At 30.9% G+C, this 7,213-nt stretch overlaps 1 long non-coding RNA gene across 2 annotated transcripts; it reads left to right on the plus strand.

Annotated features, from left to right (window-relative positions):
- Positions 1–3,576, plus strand: LOC114823860 (uncharacterized). Of its 2 annotated transcripts, XR_011578678.1 has the most exons (4): positions 5–202; positions 327–402; positions 2,023–2,712; positions 3,130–3,576. It is a non-coding gene; the product is annotated as an uncharacterized lncRNA (long non-coding RNA). The 2 variants fall into 2 exon arrangements; XR_003771911.2 differs by having other exon boundaries at positions 1–202; positions 2,023–3,576.
- The last annotated feature ends 3,637 nt before the right edge of the window (positions 3,577–7,213 follow it).

The raw sequence follows: 7,213 nt of genomic DNA on the forward strand, positions 1-7,213 counted from the left end.
TCCATAAAGAAACAAGGGACCCTTGGACCGGAGCTTTTTTCCAGTATTGTTTAGGAATGCAATTTTAGCAAACCCTAGTCTCTCTGACTTTAACCCGCACAAAGTCTTTCGTTCACCATACTAAAAACATTCGTCAACAAAGTCTTTCCCGACCACCTCCTCCTTCTTCTTCAGCACAATGACATCTCTTTCTCCATGTCTGGTAATCCTTCTCATTTTTCTCTCCTTTGATTTGATCTAGACATGTAGATCTATTTTTATTTTGTTACTTTTCTCCTGCCTTTTGTGTTTTGTATGCCTTTATTTATGTTGTTTTAACACAACAGGCACAAGTTTTCTACTAAAAGGATTTTTGGAATGGAAGGGGTAGGAAAGAATACATCATCAAGGATTGATTCAGCCGTAAGTAAATAAATCGATTTATTATTTCTTTATTTAGGGTACCTCTTATCATAAATATTTTATTAAAATGGTACAAGATTTGGAATTGACTGCTTCACTGCATTTATTTGATATGATAGACACATCTAGTTGTTGACTCTTTTTTCTATTTTAATTAATGTTCTTCGGCACTTTCTCTAGACTCGGTAATTTTTGACACAATATAAGAATAACGGATTTTGAGTTAACATGATAACTAATCGAGTCATTAATGAGTATACACGCGGGTAACACGTGGGTAATCCGTTTCGACCCGAAAAAAATTATTTTGATAATTTTAAATTTTAATTGCTAAAAAAAATATTATAAAATATAATAGCCGTATTAATATATACAATATATTCTATGTTAAATATATAGTTTTGTATTATTATTCTATGTAAGTTAAAAAAAAATTTAGTTATTCTTTATTTTTATTATGGGAGTTCCTTATTATTATCATTACTAGGATAAATTTTACTTAAAATGTTGTTGTCCAAAATTAAAATAAATTAGTATAATATTTGTATAGGCAAGAAATAAGAAGACATAGGTACAATTATGAAAAATGTGAAAGAATATATAAATACTCGTTATTCATCATTATTCATCTACGAGTAGATAATGGTTACACTTACATTATCGTTTAGATTTTTAAAATTCTCCAAACCCTCATGAATAATGTTTTTTATTTGAGGGCAAAATTAAGAAAATTAATAATAATTATTGGAGAAGTGTAAAAAATGTAAAAAAAAAAAAAAATACAATCACTCATAGTAATAAGCTTTGCTACTTTCATGAAAATGTCAGTTTCGAAATCCAATACTATAATTCATAAACCTTAAATTTATATTTAACGATCGATTGTCATTTACACTTTATTCTTATTACTAAATTTCATTTTTAAAATTTTCTATTTTTGAAAACATGATCATCTGGTGGATGTAAGAAGATGAACGATTTAGATCTTTGATATCACGTTTCGATATTTACGGTTAATTTAAATATGAGTCGATGTCATATAGTTTGTAGAAACTTTATAAACATCAAGCAATATTTTAACTAACGGTAAAACTCTTAACATAATATCAACAATCCAAATCATTCATTTTCCTGCATCCTCTAATAGATCATGCTTTCAAAAAAGAAAATCTGAAAAGAAAAAAAAAACAAAATTTGATGAGAAAAATAAAGTGTAAATGTAAACAATAATTAACGGTTAAATTTTGATCTATGATTTATATAATTATAGTAACGAATTTTGAAGTTAAACTATTCACGAAAGTGGTAAAACTTGTTATTATGAGCGTTTATATATATATTTTCTATATTTTTTACACTTCTACATTAATTAAAAAACTATTAAAGACGTTACTTAAATAACAGCCATAAGATAAATGAGAGTAAATCTGTATCATTAGATTCTATTTCACTTCTAATGTTTTTTTTTTATTATGCTCTTATTTTGGATATGTAAATATATACTTAAAAGAAAATTGCGTTTTTATGTTTTGGATGTGACAATATGGTATGTATATACTTATTTAGTATTATGTTTTTCATTTGATTATTTATTGACTTAAAATATATTTTTCTTAACAGGTAATGGATCGGGTCATATTAATTGTTAATATGATCGAGTCGATTTCGGGTTGAGTCATTTTACCCATTTATTTTAACGGGTATTACACGACACGACCCGTTAAGATATTGGGTATGACACTAAAATGACACGAACACGGAAAACACTACATGAATGCCAGATCTACTTTTTTTTTTCCAGGTGTTTTACTCTGGGGTCTCACAACACCTTGGAAATGACTTTTCTATCAAATCACATCATGATCCCATATTTTTATTACTTTTTCTCACATTACAAACCAAAATGTCGCGCTAACTAGCATTGAAGCATTTCGTGCTAACTAGCATTGCACCTATATTTTTATTACTTTGTTACCATTTTCTTCTCTTACGAAAGCCTTCGCTCTGTTCACTCTACAAATGTCGTTCCTCATCTTTGTTGGGGTTTTGGCCCTTATAATGGCCATTGGATTTCTTATTTGTATATTGATTCCTGTGTACGTTACATTTGTGGTGGAACTAGTACACAGTCGGATATTGTCCAGCTCTTCTTTGCCTGTGAGTTGCAAATCGCCGCCCTGTTGATCCCCAAATCCTCACTCCAGTTTGCCAATGAGCTGCAAATCTCCGAAGTTACACACTCTGGAGGAGCTAGGATTCCCACAAGCTTCCACCTGAGCAAGCTCTTGGCGAAATGTTGGGGAATGAACGGTAAGCATAAATTAATTTGATTTTTTGTATTTTTTTCTTGCTAATGTAGAGATTTGTGTGGTAACTAACTTTAAATTCTGTATGAAATATATAAGTTTTGACAAATTAATGTATCGTATTTCTTGCTAATTTAGAGACTTTGTGTTTTGTCGATGGACTGCCCGAGGCAAATGGGAACTGTGTAGGAGTTTGGAAATTATAGAAGATCCTACTTACATGCTAAAAAAAAATGACCCTATTTTGACAGATTTTATGCATCAGATTTCATGCTTTGATGACGCATGATTTTGTTATTGGATTGATTTATGTTAGTATGTTAGTATATTATGATTTTGCCTCGTAACGTATGATTTTGTTATTGCACTGTTTTTCTTGGCAATCGTTACAAGTTTCAATTATTTTTGTGTCTATAACCAGGTACAACATTTTTCCGGAAGTGGGAGAAAGCTCCTATTGTAAGAAAATCGAGGAAAAGAGGTGGGAAAACAATGGGAATGCGATAGGTGTGGGGATAATAAGGGAATGCATGCCTATCATCTTAGAGAACTTGGCATTGTATAAAAAGAGGGGTAATTTCTTTGTTTTTTTTGCTATTTTGAAATATGGGAACGGAGCCCTCCCAAATCTTGTTTATTAAAGTAAATTATAGCTTTAGGTGATTGGGGAAAGAGGGGGAATTTCTTTGTTTTTTGTTTTTTGTTTGGCTATTTTGAAATATGGGAACGGAGCGCTTCCCAAATCTTGTTTATTAATGTAAATTATACTTTAGGTGATTGGGATGTTAGCACTCCAGAACAACTCATCTCCATGCAAGGTGTATTTTTTGAGTACGTTAATATATCCTCTTATACATGGTCTTTTAAAGTGGTGATTAAAGAGGTTTACGGTCGACAAGTCGACTGAATGTTACTTTAGGAGGCTGATTCGTACCAAAAAATATATAAATTTCTGTTAACAGCGGCTCGAGCCACCTTGTGCTGAGAGGTAGATTTAGTTTGGGTCGACTGATTATTACTTTAGTCCATAACTATATCAAGTCGACTGAATGTTGTTTTAGTTCGGAGAGTTGGATTTAGTTTGGGTCGACTGATTATTACCTTTCATTCCCCAGCATTTCGCCAAGAGTCTGCTCAGGTGAGCCAGCGCTGAGCCACGCTGCATAAGGTAACAAACTGATGATTCTGCACAAAGTAATAAACTGATTCTGCAGACTATAAATAAACTGATCTAATAATAGCTTCCAAAAAAATGAAAATAATCCATGTATTTAACTTTCATCTTTCCCAGCTGCCGTGGTGAGCCGAAGGCCCCACGGCCCAAATTAAAACTACTTATGCAGAGATGATTGTGGTCATTTTATGTTGTACTACTGACGCAGCACGAAGCAATGAAAGGGTTAGCAGCGTAATCCCTTATAGAACAATGTTACGAAGCAAGAAAAGTTCAAAACATCAACTTTCGAGATATGACTGTAGCAAATAATCTATTAACACGTGAATTACCAATTATACAATCACTTTTCTTTATTGCTCGCCACTTCCTTCGTTTAGTTTTATTGCATGTGAAATAATCGGATTTTAGTCATACATCAAACTCCTCCACTTGAAAGGAACTCGGCCTCAAGTTCGTCTTGAAACGGTCTTGATAGCTAATAGATAACTCCCTTGTTAAGAAAATAAAATTTTCAACTTTAGAAGCCCAACTTTCCGTATACTTGGGTGGAATAATCATAAAATTAATTCCATAAAAACCATATGGAAAAGATGCTGATGCATCTGGAACAATTGACAAACTTGATAGAAAAGATGTGATGCACAAACACGACGCCTCTTCAGGTTGGAGGGGGCCTTTGTGGTCTGAGACTTGGTCTCCATTGTGAATTCACGGCCCAGGATTATGGAAGCACCTGGGTTGTGGCTGCAGTAACTAAGACAAGGAGAGAGAGAGAGAGAGAGAGAGAGAGTAAAACTGACGATAAATCATTCCCATAGCATACCATAAAAGTAATTAAACATTTATACCGTTCCAAACACACAAACAACGTTATTTAAAGGGGTTTTCTAAGTTTAATCATTGAAAAAGATTGAAATTTAAAATAAATTTGTTGTTAGATTACATATTGATTATTGTTCCTTGATGTGTTCTTAATTCAAAATAATTAATGTATATTTCATTCAATGTCTCCCATTAAATATTTAAATTTATTAATATACACATTTTAATTTATTTTTTGACCAAACAAAAGTTTTTTTAATTTATTAATTTTATTTGACATTTTTCAAACTTGAAAAACTCAATTATGTTAGTATCGAAATGTGTATACCCAAATGTATGCATCGAAATGTATTATATTAAACTAATGTATCTAAATGTGTGTACCGAAATGTATGTATCCAAATGTATGCACCGAAATTTATTATATTAAACTAACGTACCTAAATGTGTGTATCAAAATGTATTATATTGAATTAATGTACCTAAATCTTTGTATCAAAATGTATGTACTGAAATGTGTGTACCAAAATGTATTATAATGAATTAATGTACCTAAATCTTTGTATCAAAATATATGTACTGAAATATGTGTATCTAAATGTATGCACCGAAATGTATTATAATGAATTTAATGTACCTAAATGAAGAAGACAAAGTATATCGAAATATATTGTAAAACAAAAGTTAGTTTATCTAAATGTTTACAACAAAAGTTAGTACTAATACTAATACTACTAGTGCTGATGATAATGATCATCGAATGTAATTGGGATTAGAAATTTGTTCGATATGACATGCAATAGACTTGTTTTTAAAAAATAAAATAAAAAATAAAGTGGACCAACTAGGGACAAAGCTACTATAGTCAATTTTTCTGAGGATCAAAAAGACTCACAGAGACATTTCAACCTCATTAAAACCATCATCGTGTGATTCATCTCAAGTTACCTTAATTTCTAGACAATTATAATTAAATAGTTTGTTGTGCGGTTGTGCCCTACTGGTCAATCCATGTAAATATATGGAAAAAAGTTCTCAAACAACATTATTACTATAGCAAATTAACAACTCCGCCGTTCGATAAAAAGTGAGTACGAGGTATCAAGTTTGACTTTAGGATTGATGAATTCGATATTTATTTGTTGCTTGTAGCTTTGTATATAAAAATAAAACAGGCTTGAAAAAAATAGTGCACGACAAGTAAAGGGAAGCAATTCAAAAATCATCTTCGATTAATTAAGGTGCATGCAATTAACATCATTTGTCTTCAAAGATTGTTTCTAGTTTTTACTTCTATCAACAGAGAGTTATGTAATAACATAAGTTTAAGAGTAAACTGTTAACGTCGTGATTGAGGTGTGTAATGATCTAGTCTTGAACGTGATACTTTCAAAATTTAATAGGATAATGTAGCTAATATTTTGCAAGCATTTTACTATACTGATCAACCTACAAAAGGGTACATCATGCGTGTGGCTGGATTGGCTCCACCTTACCTGCATGTGAGTGAATGACAATCGAATTATAACTTCACCGTCCTCAATTTACTCCTCAAGTCGGGTTACAACTATGACGAGCAGAAAATGTGGCGGATTTTCTAACTCTATTCTTTGCACACAGTTGAGCAGGTGATGACCCACTTTCGAGCCGAAATGTAGCCAAAACATGTTGAAACAGAGCCGTATATAAAATTTTCACCTCATACGACTCCTCCTTCAATTCTTATATGTTTTGAATTTTGATGAATAGTATTCTCTTGTGAATGTTATCTCAGTAAAGTTTGTTCGTTCAGTAGAAACACGTGTGGAAAGCACATAGTATACGTGTTACAAAAGGATTACATGCGTGTTTGTTAACCCAAGTAAGCTTTTTTCGTAGTGAGCTGCACTGCAAAGAGGATCTACATGAGTTGATGCTGGTTTATATATAGGGATATTTTGGATGCGGTCTCTAATCTTTAACATTCTTTGATTAAAACCTTAATATTATTCAAAGTTTGATCAAGGTCCCTTGACTTTGTACACCTCATTATATTACTATTAATATTTATATTTTTATAGTTTTGACATTAATTATTTGATATTTTATGAGATTTATAATCCTATAAATTTAAAATCTCTCATTATAATACTACTAGAAACGGTTACAATAAAAAAATTCAAACATTTTGATTGAATAAATGGATAAAAAATATGTAAAAATAAGAAATAATAAATGGCAAAAGAATGTATCCATAGTGTTAAAAAAATTAGTACATTTTACAAAAAAATTGGTACATTTCACATATAACAAAGTGGTACATTAATAAAGAAGAATGGGTACATTAGAAATAAATTAGGGTACAAATAAAAGATTAAAATTTATGAATACAAATGAATTTTTAAAAATATAGGCGCTAAAAGAAATTAGTACATGGGTACAAAATAAAACTAAAAAGAAAATACAACAAATTTAAAAAAAAAATGTTGTAAATTAAAAGTGGGTACAAACTAAAAATATAAATATA

Source organism: Malus domestica, chromosome 03 (genome assembly GCF_042453785.1).
Source record: "Malus domestica chromosome 03, GDT2T_hap1".
NCBI lineage: Eukaryota > Viridiplantae > Streptophyta > Magnoliopsida > Rosales > Rosaceae > Malus > Malus domestica.